The sequence below is a fragment of the Silurus meridionalis genome, chromosome 20, assembly GCF_014805685.1.
Source record: "Silurus meridionalis isolate SWU-2019-XX chromosome 20, ASM1480568v1, whole genome shotgun sequence".
Lineage (NCBI taxonomy): Eukaryota > Metazoa > Chordata > Actinopteri > Siluriformes > Siluridae > Silurus > Silurus meridionalis.
The window spans coordinates 8272501-8287687 of record NC_060903.1 but is presented as its reverse complement, the minus strand read 5'-3'; the positions used below and the strand labels follow the sequence as shown (position 1 = coordinate 8287687).

Genomic DNA, 15187 nt, shown 5'->3' with positions numbered 1-15187 from the left:
AATATGCTCCACCAAGAATATTACCATATTATAATTGTATAGTTTACGTTCAGAGTATTTATTTAGAATGGCTGAGAATAGACAAAAAAGAATATTAATTTTATACACGTATAAGAGCTCTAACAATGTACACAAAGCGAACCAATCTAGATTACAATACAAACACAATCCAAACTAAAAACTGAAGAAACCCTGAATTATAGCACAAGTGAACAAAAGCTTGCTAATGCCACAAAGAAGCACACTTGCACAACGCATTTTTTCTATAGTTTCCATTTAAATGGGCTAAAATAAAACCCGAGTGCAGTCAAAATTCAGGTCATGAAAAGGTTGATTATTGGTTGGGGGCATTACTTTTAGTGTGGCAGGTGGTTAAAATACATGGCATCAGCAGGCACCATCAACACTAATGGTTTAGCAAATGGTCTGAGACAAATGCATTTGCTTTTTTTCCCTTTCTAAGAAATCTAAGCAAATTCAGCACCTTTTAAATGTCAGCGACACCATTTGGGATGGTGTGCAATCTTGATACACAGCCACACAAGCCCACAAGCAGAATGACTCACTCAAAAAATAAGACTATGGTGAGGGCAGAGATATTGGGACAATAGTGCAATAAATATCAGAAAAATTACTAGAAAAATGAGCTGAAGGTTAGAATTCTACCCTTATTCTGCATTCACCTAACCCAGCCATTATGGATGCACAAGCCAGTGCACTCTTAGTGCCGGTCCCAAGCCCGGGTAAATGGGGAGGGTTGCATTAGGAAGGGCATCCAGCTTAAAACATGTGCCAAATCAAATATGCGGATCACAAATGAGAATTTCATACCAGATCGGTCGAGGCCCGGGTTAACAACGACCGCCACAGGTATCGTTAGCCGACAGGGTACCGGTGGAAATTGGGCTACTGTTGGCCGAAGGAGGAGAAGGAGAGGAGGAAGACGTCTACAGAGACGGCAGGGAAAGGAGCAGGGCAGGAGAGTGGAGGTTCGGGTTGGTACTTTAAATGTTGGTACTATGACGGGTAAAGGGAGAGAGGTAGCTGATATGATGGAGAGAAGAAAGGTAGATATGTTGTGTGTTCAGGAGACCAAGTGGAAAGGGAGTAAGGCCAGGAACATTGGAGGTGGATTTAAACTGTTTTATCATGGTGTGGATGGAAAGAGAAATGGTGTAGGGGTGATTCTGAAGGAAGAGTACAGTAAGAGTGTAGTGGAGGTGAAGAGAGTTTCTGATAGGGTGATAATCGTGAAGGTGGAAGTTGAAGGATGATGATAAATGTCATCAGTGCCTATGCTCCACAAGTTGGCTGTGAGATGGAGGAGAAGGAAAGATTCTGGAGTGAATTAGATGACGTGGTAGATGGTGTACCTAGGAAAGAACGATTGGTGATTGGGGCAGACTTTAATGGGCATGTAGGTGAAGGGAACAGAGGTGATGAGGAGGTGATGGGTAGGTATGGTTTTAAGGAGAGGAATATGGAAGGGCAGATGGTGGTAGATTTTGCTAAAAGGATGGAAATGGCAGTGGTGAACACTTATTTTAAGAAGAAGGAGGATCATAGGGTGACGATAAGAGTGGAGGAAGGTGCACACAGGTGGACTATGTGCTATGCAGGAGATGCAACCTGAAGGAGATTGGAGACTGTAAGGTGTTGGCAGGGGACAGTGTAGCTAGACAGCATCGGATGCTGGTCTGTAGGATGGTTTTGTTGGCAAAGAAGAAGAGGAGGAGAGTGAGGACTGAAAGAAGAATAAGATGGTGGAAACTGAAGGAGGAAGAGTGTAGTGTGAGGTTCAGGGAAGAGGTCAGACAGAGGCTCAGTGGTGTTAAGGAGGTGTTGGATGATTGGGCAACTACTGCAGGAGTGATGAGGGAGGCAACTAGAAAAGTACTTGGTGTAACATCTGGAAATAGAAAGCAAGACAAGGAGACGTGGTGGTGGAATGAGGAAGTGCAGGAGAGCATAAGGAGAAAGAGGTTGGCAAAACAGAAGTGGGATAGACAGAGTGATGAGAAAAGTAGGCAGGAGTACAAGGAGATGCGGCAGCAGGTTAAGAGGATGTGGCGAAAGCCAAGGAAAAGGCATATGAGGAGCTGTATGAGAGGTTGGACACTAAGGAAGGAGAAAAGGATTTATACCGATTGGCCAGGCAGAGGGACCGAGCTGGAAGGATGTACTGCAAGTTAGAGCAGTAAAGGATGGAGAGGAAATGTGTTGACTAGTGAGGAGAGTGTGTTGAGAAGGTGGAGGGAGTATTTTGAGCAGCTGATGAATGAGGAAAATCAGAGAGAGAGAAGGTTGGATGATGTGGAGTTGGTGAAGCAGGATGTAGATAGGATTAGTAAGGAGGAAGTGAGAGCAGCGATTAAGAGGATGAAGAGTGGAAAGTCGGTTGGACCAGATGACATACCGGTAGAAGCGTGAGATGTTTAGGAGAGATGGCAGTGGAGTTTTGACCAGATTGTTTAACAGGATTTTGGAAGGTGAGAAGATGCCTGAGGAATGGAGAAGAGTGTGCTGGTACCGATCTTTAAGCATAAAGGAGATGTGCAGACCTGCAGTAACTACAGGGGAATTAAGTTGATCAGTCACACCATGAATTTATGTGAAAGAGTAGTGGAAGCCAGGCTGAGAGAAGAGGTGACCATCTGTGAGCAACAGTATGGTTTCATGCCGAGGAAGAGCACCACAGATGCCTTATTTGCTTTGAGAATGTTGATGGAGAAGTATAGAGAAGGACAGAAGGAATTGCATTGTGTATTTGTGGATTTAGAGAAGGCGACGACAGGGTGCCAAGAGAGGAGTTGTGGTATTGTATGAGGAAGTCAGGTGTGTCAGAGAAGTATGTGAGGGTGGTGCAGGACATGTATGAGGACAGTGTGACGGCAGTGAAGTGTGCAGTAGGAACGACAGACTGGTTTAGGGTAAAAGTTGGACTGCATCAAGGATCGGCCCTGAGCCCTTTCCTGTTTGCAGTAGTGATGGACAGGTTGACGGACGAGGTCAGACAGGAGTCTCCTGGACTATGATGTTTGCGGATGATATTGTGATTTGTTGTGAGAGTAGGGAGCAGGCTGAGAAGAGCCTGGAGAGGTGGAGATATGCGCTGGAGAGAAGGGGAATGAAACTCAGTAGGAGTAAGACAGAATACATGTGTGTGAATGAGAGGGAGGGCAGTGGAGTTGTGCGGTTGCAGGAGAAGAGCTGGAGAAGGTGGAGGAATTCAGGTACCTGGGGTCAACAGTGCAAAGTAATGGAGAGTGTGTTAGAGAAGTGAAAAAGAGTGCAGGCAGGGTGGAGTGGGTGGAGAAGAGTGACAGGAGTGATTTGTGATAGTAGGGTATCTGCAAAAATGAAAGGGAAAGTTTATAGGTCTGTGGTGAGACCTGCGATGTTGTATGGATTAGAGACAGTGGCATTGAGTAAAAGACAGGAGGTGGAGCTGGAGGTAGCAGAGCTGAAGATGTTGAGGTTTTCATTGGGAGTGACGAGGATGGATAAGATTAGAAATGAGTTTATTAGAGGGACAGTGCATGTAGGATGTTTGGGTGACAAGGTGAGGGAGGCGAGATTGAGATGGTTTGGACATGTGCAGAGGAGGGACATGAATTATATTGGTAGAAGAATGCTGAGGATGGAGCCACCAGGTAGGAGGAAAAGAGGAAGGCCAAAGAGGAGGTTCATGGATGTGGTGAGGGAAGACATGCAGGTAGTTAGTGTAAAAGAGGCAGATGTAGAGGACAGGGTGGTATGGAGACAGATGATCCGCTGTGGCGACTCCTAATGGGAGCAGCCGAAAGAATAATAATAAGAAGAGGATTCTGCATTCACCTCCTAAAACCAGGAATGCCCCTCAAAATAGAATTCCATACTTATCTAGCCACCATGCTGAGATGTCTGTTTTACACACAGCTGGAAGCATGAAGGTAAGAAATGATACAATTCCAAATTCCGACTTGCAAGGTACGTCAAATGCCCAGTTAATCGCACTCATGTATCCATACTTCAGTCAGCATGTACTATAACATGGTTATTAGTAAATACTTAGCTAGCTAAACACATGTAAACACCAGAAATGCATGAATTTCAATGTGCAATGCAAATCATTATAGAAAATGTTCATGTACAATGAACACACATTTTTGCTTTTCTCTTTTTTTTTGGTATCAGATTAGATTAGATTAGATTCAACTTTATTGTCATTACACATATACAAGTACAAGGCAACGAAATGCAGTTTAGGTCTAACCAGAAGTGCAATAGCAGCAAGTGCAGGATATACAGTGTTTACATAAGTTACATAAATTAGATAAAATGGTATTATAGGAGTAATTTACAGATGTGTATGTACTATGAATATGATATACAGATGGCTATTACTATAAACTGAAATTTACAGAAGGAGATGTACTATGAACATAATATATGGCTATTACTATAATGTATATGGTTTGGAAGGTAAAAAAAGGAAGATGGATGGATGGATGGATGGATGGATGGATGGATGGATGGATGGATGGATGGATGGATGATAGATAGATAGATAGATAGATAGATAGATAGATAGATAGATAGATAGATAGATAGATAGATAGATAGATAGATAGATAGATGAAAGGAAGGAAGGAAAAAGTAAGGAAGAAGTGTGGTCCTGCCAGCTACATAAAATAATCTTTATAATTACCACAATTTATAGTAACATATGGTGCTGTTTTTAGCAACTACTGCTATCTAAAACACAGAAGAATAGAAAATAATGAATAAACTTTGCTCAGGTTTTTAAATAACAGCTGTCCAGTGTGAGATTCTTGTCACAGACCACACATTTGTGTGTGACTACAAATTCCAGTTTGAATAAACAGACATTTTAAGAAAGCATTTATAAACTGTTTCTGTAATTAGCTGTTATGCATAAATATTGCAATAAACCACAATCTTTTTTTTTACATATCATTTTTTTTACATATATAGAAACCATTACAAATTCTAAAGTGCAAGGGTGTTTTTGTTGAATGCCATTTTTATGAAACCAGGAGAATACATTTGGCTGTGTTTTCTTCGTAGAAGTGATAGCATACTCGCTTAAACACTGGGCTGGAATTGGGTAAGCTTAAAATGCATTTGTGGCTATATTACTCATTCATAAATCCCATTGCAAAAGGGCTACAGTGTCTGGACCCAACATTTATGGCTACACAATTATGAATGACTGCTCTTCAGAACTCTGTTTGATGCACAACACCACAGGCATGCATGCCATGCTGTTAGCTTCTGAGAAAAGCATGTTAATGCACCATTCTCTCTCTGTGCCTCATAAATCTTGTTTCTACTTCAAAACACAAATTCACAAGTAGTTGTACATAATGCTGTTTAATGGTCAAAATGTGTTTCCAGCTCTTTTTCACAATGTCTTGGATCTAGAAGTAGCATGCATTGCCCTTGTTAATGACTGAATTACTCTAAATTGTACTTTTGTACTTTTAGGAATATATCCTAGAAAACATTTTTTTCTTGGTGAGATATGTCAAGATTTTGTTACCAGTTTTACACCATAGCTATGAAATAGAGTTATTTTGTGCTTCTGATTAATGTTTATTATTTATTGAAATTTTTTTTAGCAGACTAGAGTTAAAAAGGTGCATGTAACCATAATACACACCGTTATATAGAACACCTCACTTCTCTTAGAAATTATACCAATAAAGCACTTCAACTAAAAAAGAAAATTAAAATATAATGTATTAACAAAAAAAATAAAAAATAAATAAGAATTAGATAAAAAGGAATAAAATAGAAAAAGAAAATCAAATGGAAAATGATAGAGAAGCTGCACATCTTTTACACTCCTCCTTCTTCCTGCCCTCTACCCTTCTTTCGCTGCTCATTCATCTTAGTGACAGGCGTGATGCTCTAATGGCGTCAGTGGCATTGTATCAGTTAATTTGCAGACAAGTCTATGATGGAGAGACATGCAAGACGGAGAGATAGTTGATAGGGGAGAAAGAAAGAGATAAAGAGAGAGAGATTTATAATGGAGGTTAGCAGACAGTCTGCTATAAATGCAGGTGCAGATATGAAAATAAAAGGCTCCTTACGTGTGTCCATTGTAACAATAACAACCTTTTATTATCCGATGCCTAATCTAGTTTTTTAAAAGTGGGATCCAAAAGTCTAGGACCTCTCATGACAATGGTTTAAATAAATTTCTAATTAAATACAATCTCACAGGGATTTTAGTTTAGTCCCCTTTTTGCTTTAATAACAGTATGCACTCAAACTGGCATAGAAGTACATACAAGTTTGGGCAAAATATTATGATCCCTTTTAGATTAAAGCCATTTTACATGTTCTATGAGCACACGCTTCAGTCGAATAGATTAGGCATAAGGAGATTATATGACCTTTTCTACAAACCAGAACCACAGAAACCATTTACATAGGCACCTAAAAACAGTGCAAAATCTCCAATATTACATTTAAAAAGGTTAAACTTTGATTCTTTGTATTTCCAAAATAATAAAAGCATTTCCATGTGCTATGAGAATATTGCTATCAAGCCACTGTATAATTATTAGCTGGCAAACGGTGCAAGCTGAAACTGCAGTTGAGCAAAGCGTGAATCAATATCAGGAACGTGAAACAGGCGGAGGTCAGGAGGGCAACCCAAAACACAAACCAGGAAACAGATCTGGATCGATTGAGATATGTGGATAGACAAAGAACAGTATTTTACACTGGACAAAGAAACATGAGCGAGACAGCCAAGCAGAGGACATGAGAGAATACAATACATGAATCAAGACCAAACACATGTGGCAAAGTAAACAAACACACTAGGGCTATCATTGCACTGTGAGCTGCTATGAGAGTGGATAGAAATATACAAGATGGACAAAAGTCTCTATACACATGTATTTGCATTTTTGAACATCTCATTCCACATTTAGTCTCCACTTGCTGTTATAATAATCTCCACTCTTCTGTGAAGATGTCGCAGAAGTGAAGATTTGTGGTCATTTAGCCACAATGGAGTTAGTAAAGTCAGGTACTGATGTAGCATGAGAAGGCATGAGGTGCAGTCAATGTTCCGAATCATCCCAATTGCATTCAATGAGGTGATGTCAGAGCTCTATAACAGGCCACTCAAGATCTTTTACTATAAGGTGTCCCAGTTTAAGCCTCCAGCTTGCCAACTGTGGTAACAGTTTGAAGAAGAACCACATAGACTTGGAAAACACAGGTGCCCCTATACATTTGTCCATAAAGTGTATTTTGAATTCAGCATATTCTCAATCTTATTGTTATTCCCTAGCAAGACTTATTTTTTCATCAGCACTTTATCCTCTGTGTTTGCTTTTCTGCCTTGAACTGCATCATGATTGAGACTACATTTATAAAGTGCTTTTAAAATTTTTTACCGGCCCTGCATAGTACATTTTCTTCTGCAAAGTGCATGTCAGCCTCTTAACCTCTCCTCTTTGTCTCTTTATCTGCTTTATCTGTTTCTATTTTATCCCCTTCCATTTATGTATTCTCCCCAAAGTTCCTCTTCTCTCTTGTTCCAACATATCCAACTCTCTCTCTCTCTCTCTCTCTCTCTCTTTCTCTCAAAATTCTATTCGAGAGAATACATTTATGAATCGAAATTTATTTAAAAATCAATTCAAGTGTTTCTGTAAACCTGAATAATAAATATAAATAATAATAAACCTTAGGTAAAATGCTATTAAGTATTATTGACATAATAATTATGAATATAATTTATCTTGATATTAACATTATCCTTATAGGATTTATAGTTTATATTATAAACTTGTTCTTGTTAATATTATGAACAGCAGCCATGCTAATTCCTCTCCAATGCTTCTCTCTATTTACTCATCCCGAGGCATCCTGAGGTTGCACCAGCTCCAGTCATGTCCCACCTCATAAAGATTATAGACCTTTAAAGAAATAGATGGTGACCCAGCAAACATTCCAAACCATCTAGAGACGTACCAGCACCACTTCGATTTCACTTCATGTGGGGTTTGGACAATGGACCTCTTTGAGTGTTTGAAGGCTCTGGCATGGAAAACTGTTGTTGGATCTATGATGATCTCAAATGTTGAGTTATTTTATGAGTTGCTCAGTAGCTCCTGGTTCCATAACCTTAAATGACTGTATAAGACTGTAGAAAGGACATTATAATAAACTAGAATCCACCATGTCCACCAAATATATATATTTAAATATCAATGAATTATTTGATATATCACACTATACAGTCAAGGTTTGTGGACACCTGACCTGTCTTTTTTTTTAGATGTCTTTTAGGAGCCATTTAAAAAATTATAATTATATAAGCAAATTAGAAGCTAAATACAAACAGGACTACTTTATTAACGAAGTAGTGTATATGGTCCCTGTGCCATAGTTTGTGACACTTCACACATTCATGTAATCATTATTTGCTTTATCTTGGCCACAATCCTAGCAGATTATAAAAGATTCACTGATTGTTGATCTACTATATAACGGCAAATTCACTCAAAGTGCAAAAGCTAGGTATAGTTTGTGAATTTAATTCTCAACGATAATTCGAAGAGACATAAGTCACTCATATGGTTTACCAAAAGTACAACAGGCTGTGGTTATAGAAGTTTGATTGATGTTTGTGAAGGGAAACATTTGTTATTTTCTTGGATTAAAAGAAGAACGAAGAACACGATTTCTTACGTTTTGTAAATCTTGTGTGACAGAGGTCTCATCCAATCAGTGGAAAGTATTCCATATTTAACTAAACCTACCTGTTCTGGTTTCTCTAAATTGTTGTGTGTTCTGATTTTTTTTTTGCTTTGTTTTGTTTTGCGTTTGTTATATTGTTTTTGGTGTAGTTATTGTGATTTCTGGTTTGTTATTTCGTTTTGCAGTTCTCAGACACTGTATAAAAGCAATTGATTGATTTATGCAGTACAATTTCTATTTTGAAAGGTTTGCTTAGGAGTAATGCATAATGTACCATACTTAGCCCCAAATTAAGTGTGGCGTTATCACATGATACATGATAGATAAGAATATAATATAGTGTGGTAGCAGTAGAGTTAATCATTTGAATAAAAATATTTATCTACAAAAAATGCAATGAATCAAATGTTAATTCATTCATGTTTCCAATTTAAAATCTCATGACTAATGTTCTAATCACTAAAAAAGTATTGTGCTTCTAAAAATACAGCAAGAAAGCATGCATTTTAACAATTCTATTTTGTAGGACAGAAAGAACACATCATATTATTACCATCTGTGCAGTCATGAACTCAGACAAATGCAAAAACAGTTATTTTCTTGACTATTGGGTGGATTTTCTTAACAGGATATTGCAGGAATGCATAATAAAGAACATAGCAGAACTACATGGCTGACATTTTGATCACCTTTTAATTACTAGTAACTGTAAAATTGTTAGATTTGACACTTTGTTGTTGTTTTCTATGTTTTTGTGTCAACATTTAATCTGTATTTTGCCAAATTCTGACCATTCTTTCCTGATTTATTGGTAACATCCTACTAGTTGGCACATAAATATTTAATGCATCAATATCTAACTACTGGTCTAACATTAGCTTTGTCAAACATACATCAATACATTTCATTTTATTTAAACTCAAAACATTTAATTTTGCTAAAAAAAATAATGAAGCATATAAAATAGGGGAATACAGCAGGTCTTACAGGAAATATCTTACGACAGGAATTCAGTGTGACCTTGGTCAAGATAAAATAGTAACTGAAGATAAATAAAGATAAAAAAAGGCCTAAAGTTTGCAAGTCCGTTAATATAACCTATGTGGAAATTAACATCATGTTATATGTTGCGGGATGTGATGTTATCAGAGTTGAAATCTGTGTCACTTTATTCATAAAAAATCATGATAAATGACTCAGACGTTCAGACCCTGCTCTAATGTTATTGGTTGTTAAGCCTGTGTTTAATTAATCTGGCTTTATTTGATAGATTTACTATTAATGATAAAACTACACACCCGCTTACTTATGCGAAAGCCTAGCACCAATTGAACAGCTCTGAACTCTGAAACATGTGTGTCACTTCAGATGCACCTTTTAGTATATACAACTTGGTGGATCGTAATGATGAGAGTGAAGTTGGTTGATTGTTGAAGATTGTTGGTGTTAGTGATGTGAGGGTGTGGATTTAAGAGAGTGTGTGTTGTGTTTACTTGACACTTATCAGCCTGGGAGTGTGTATACAGTATTCTGCTTGTTTATGCCTGTGTGTCTGTGTGTGTATTAGTGTGTCTGCATGTGTGTAGGGTGTGAGTGTCGTGGAAGAGAAAAATGTGGAGCTAGAAGTTCGAGAGAAAGAGAGAGAGAGAGAGAGAGAGAGAGAGAGAGAGAGAGAGAGAGAGAGAGAGAGAGAGAGAGAGAGAGAGAGAGAGAGAGAGATACTATGCTATAATTGTAATGATGTAGTTTTATATCCAGTCATCTATTCATTTTTTATTAAGTTCATTTATCTTTTGCTTAATGTTTATTCTATATTACTGAATCAGGTATTACATTTTAGATATACTATATATTACCTACTTTACTGTAAGTAAAGAGATAGCTGAGAGCAATACCATGGACAACACACAGCACCACCCATTACAAAAATGTGTTTTTCCATCAATCAACATTTTGTTCCACAAGAACAATAAAATACCCACACACACCTCAACAAATACAGTTATGACAAGGCCAAGTCATAGTCTATGGTGCCTTACCCCTGCTTAGTTTTATCTGTGTATTAACAAAATCTTTCTTTGTAAACTGTTCGCTTTGCTTTTTGTCATCACTCTGTTCCACATTCCACAGAAAAACATTACTAAATGTAATCAGTAAACAGAATGTAACTGCATACTGCCAGCAACCTCATAATTAACTGTTGAATGCATGTTTCACCGGTTCAACAGGAACGATAAGTACAGAGCTGTGTGAATCCAAACTTTGCCTTAGTTTTCTCATAACTCTGTGTTACACTGAAGTACTAAAACTTTTTTTTTTTTTTTTGTGGTAGAAAATTGCTGATGATTGAAAAGCTAAGATTCTGATGACGTCTTATTGCTAAGCCACTGAATAAATGAAGTGCGGTAGACGATATGCTGATGTTCTGCACATCGCATGAAGGTGGATGGAATAACCTGGCTTCCCTTACACTTTTAAAGACTGTGTGAGAAGTTACAGACTGGACTATCTTACAGCCACGACTCACTATCTCTTAAACAGTTTACCTCCCTTGCCATGCAGATAGACAAGCTGTTCTGGACCAATCTGAACACCAACATTTCAGAAGCTATTTAGCTACCACAGTTTTTCTACATCCGTATACTCAGAGTTAATGGAACTTGGCTTTGGCCTTGGGGGACAAAAAAGATATGATTTAAAGCTGCCTTGTACTTGTACATTATGGGTAAAGGTTAGTGTTTGCCATTCAAACCACCTCTCAAAGCAATAGATGGACATTTTCTGAATTCAGGCAATGTCTAAAAACCCACAGAAATGTCCTTGCAAATTAAGATATGACCATTATGAAGCTATGCTTTTGTTTTATTGAATCTGTCAACAGTCTTAAAGTGTAAGTGAAGGACCATTAGATGCAGCATGGTCTTTGCAGGTATTATAGACTTTTTGGCTGGTGTTTAAACACTTTGCTACCATGTTCACCCCCTGTCAATCAAAAACCCCTGAGGTATTTGTCCATCAACTTCACATGTACTGTATCTATAAACATCTTAGTTTACAACAACATGTTAGTGGTATGTATTTCCAATATGCCAGAGGTATAAAGCCTGTAAATCAATCACATGATGAAGGATAGAAGCAGATGCAGAAGCAGGACACCATTCGGAAAAAACACTTTCTACCAAACCAATCTAGCGGAAAACAGTAGTAATTAAATGTAAACTTTAGAAAGTGTCTGCCACTAAACAGAACTATGGCAGCATATTTGACAACAATAGTGTTTGCTAGAAGAAAACCTGACTCCCTGTACTCCGAGTATGGATGTTAGTGGGAGGACATGTTCCTTGGTAATCTTATCACATGCCATTGTGCGAACCATTCAACCACTAGCATCACATGTTTACAGGCTGCCAGTTGGATAGGTGGCCGGTGTGGAGCACTGTAATGTCCTACAGAAAAATACTGTATGGCAAACACACAAAAGGTAATATGAGGCTACAATATATAGCTTTTACAGACTAATTATTCATAGCTCTGACTGTACTCATAAGCCACTAACTACCTAATCCATTAATTACGTCATAATTTGTGCATTGCAGAGTCGCTAAGATCTATATTTCAAATTAATAATGAGCAAAGTTGCTAAAAGAAATAACATTCAGGCAAAAATAATAGATTGTGTAGTTTGTGTTTCACTTTTGACTTGACTAAAAATGGCAAGAAACAAAGCAGTTTTAAGCTTGCTGTAACACTGCCACACACACACACACACACATACAAACACACACACACACACACACACACACACACACACACACACACACACACACACACAGATTCATACCAGAATCTCTGGTCTAGCCATCTATTCCACGTTCATTTCCATGGAAAATAATCACTGCCCAAGCATTTTTACCAGAAATGTCTGTGCATGTGTGTTGGCTCGATTCAAGGTGTGTGTGTGTGTGTGTGTGTGTGTTAGTGAGGGCAAGATCCCCTTTGTATACTTCCTAAAGTGTCAAGCATATGTTAATTAGTAAAGGAAAGAACACACACGCACACAAATATTTAATTGCGATTAATCACACCCTAATCGCACATTTTTATCTGTTCTAAATGTACCTTAAATTAATACGTTTTAATTAATACATTTTAAGACTATTCTGAAAATAACTCAACATACAGCCATTATTGTCAAAATTACTGGCAACAAAAGTGAGTGCACCTAAAGTGAACATGTCAAAACTGTCAATATTTTGTGTGAACACCATGGATATCTAGCACTGATTTAATCCTCCTGGCCATGAAATTCATCATAGCTGCAAAGGTTGTTGCTGGGATCCTCTTCCACTCCACTAAAATGACATCACGGAGCGGCTGGATGTTAGACACATGACAATTCTCCACTTTCTGCTTAAGGATGCCCCAGAGGTGCATAATAGATTTTAGGTCTGGAGACATACGTGGCCACTTCATCACCTTCACCTTTAGTAATGCAGTTATGTTTGGGGTTTTCATTTCCAACATGTTTTCATGTTGGAAAACTGCCATTCGGCCCAGTTTCTGAAGGTAGGGCATCATGTTCTGCTTCAAAATGTAACAGTACATGTTGGAATCCATTTTTCCCCTCAAATAAATGCAGCTCCCCTGATGCTACCATCACCATGCTTGACTGTAGGCAAAACACAATTTTCTTGGTACTCCTTACCAGGGCGTCACCACACATGCTGGACACCATCTGACCACAAAACATTGTTCCAGTATTTCAGGACAGGTAGGATAGGTATAGGTAGCTAGGACTAGAGCTGCTTCATGGGTGCTGCTGAGTGTGTATAAAGACTTGCACTGTAAAGCATGGTTAGACATAGAGATAAGATGAATGCTGTTGCTGCACATTGTGGAGTATGAGTGACCCCCTAGTAGCTCTATAGATGTGATGCAGGTGGAAAACAAAAAATACATGCACCATGGTTTCAGCTCATTTAATCAGAATATGAACATTTACTTAGACGGAGAGGAGCCCGTGTACAGAACAGATTTTTTTACCGCTCCCACCCGTTCCCACAAAAATGTTATTTTCTCCTGCTTCCGCACACAATGTTTAAGTGATGTCCCGCTCCCGCCTGCAAAAGCCAGCAGGTAAAATATATAAGTAGTTTTATTTTCAATGAACTGCCTTCTTCTTCCCGCTATTCTGCTTTATTTAAATTTTTTAGGTCCACTTGCTTCACTTTTTAGTTATGAATAAAAAAGAAACAAAAAATGAGTTTTATTTTAGTTTGACTTTTTGTTTAAATGACGAACATGGACATACACAAGGAACTTTTCAGAACATAGAACATCAACTGGAACAATATCCTATAAAAAAACAGGCCAAGGTTATGTTTTGTTGTATGTTCCTCTCTTAAATAATAAGGGTAGCATTTAGTGATGCTTCTCTATCGCTTCAGACATTGTGTCTCGGTGTGCTCTAGTAGTCCAACGTGCATGAACCATGCGAGAGTTCGCTTCCAAACTTGTGCCTGTAAATCGGTTTATTCAATATTCTGATATTATATATATATATATATATATATATATATATATATATATATATATATATATATATATAAAATTATATATATATAATATATGCTATTGTTGCTTTTGTGAAGTAGATACATAACATTTAATTTGTTTTGATCATTAAAAAAATATATTATTTTGAGACAATTTTGCGGGAGTCCTACGAATGATTTTATTCTCCCGCAACCCACACACGTAAATATTTTACTGGCCGCACCCATATTCACCAATCAAATCTTGTCACACGCTGCACTCGTTTGCGTTAGGTCTCGCAGGAGTGCAGATATCTACCTGAAAGCTACGGTGTCTGCGTTGATAGAACCAATCAGCGTGCTGATAGAGTCTCATGGCGAACATTTATCATGATCAGAAAAGTGACTTGTCCTTGTATCTCATTTTTCTCCATTTTCTTCACTTCAGTTCTTGTTCCATCTTCATAAACAGCATAAATGACACCTTTTTTCTTTCATTTTTTTCTTTCTTAATCATTCTATGTATATTTTTTTCATTTTATGTAGTTTCATGTTTGTCAAAAAACACTCAATTTAGAGAAAGGTGTAAATGATAGGGAACACACACACACACACACACACACACACACACACACACACACACACACACGCAAACACACACATGCAAACACACAAAGGCTGCCTGTCAAATTTGATCTGGGAGTCATCAAAGCCTCTTCAAACAGCAACAGACTTGCTGCTAAAACTCATTAAGTGAAGGTTTTGTGCCAGCAGTCTATCACTAGCACACAATATACAGCTTTTTAAGGAGACCCTCATAGTGCCCTTTGCCTCTGATTTAAACCTACATGTGTCGCCTACACACAGAGGGAATCTGTAAGCTTGGATTTCATAAGCTGCCATATAAATTTGGGACCATT

The 15187-nt window shown here is 38.0% G+C and overlaps 1 protein-coding gene across 1 annotated transcript in view; it reads right to left on the bottom strand.

The window, feature by feature from the left end:
* The window catches only part of gpc1b (glypican 1b), an 87109-nt gene that overhangs the window by 30247 nt on the left and 41675 nt on the right, over positions 1 to 15187 (bottom strand). The gene's annotated exons all lie outside the window — the stretch shown is intronic.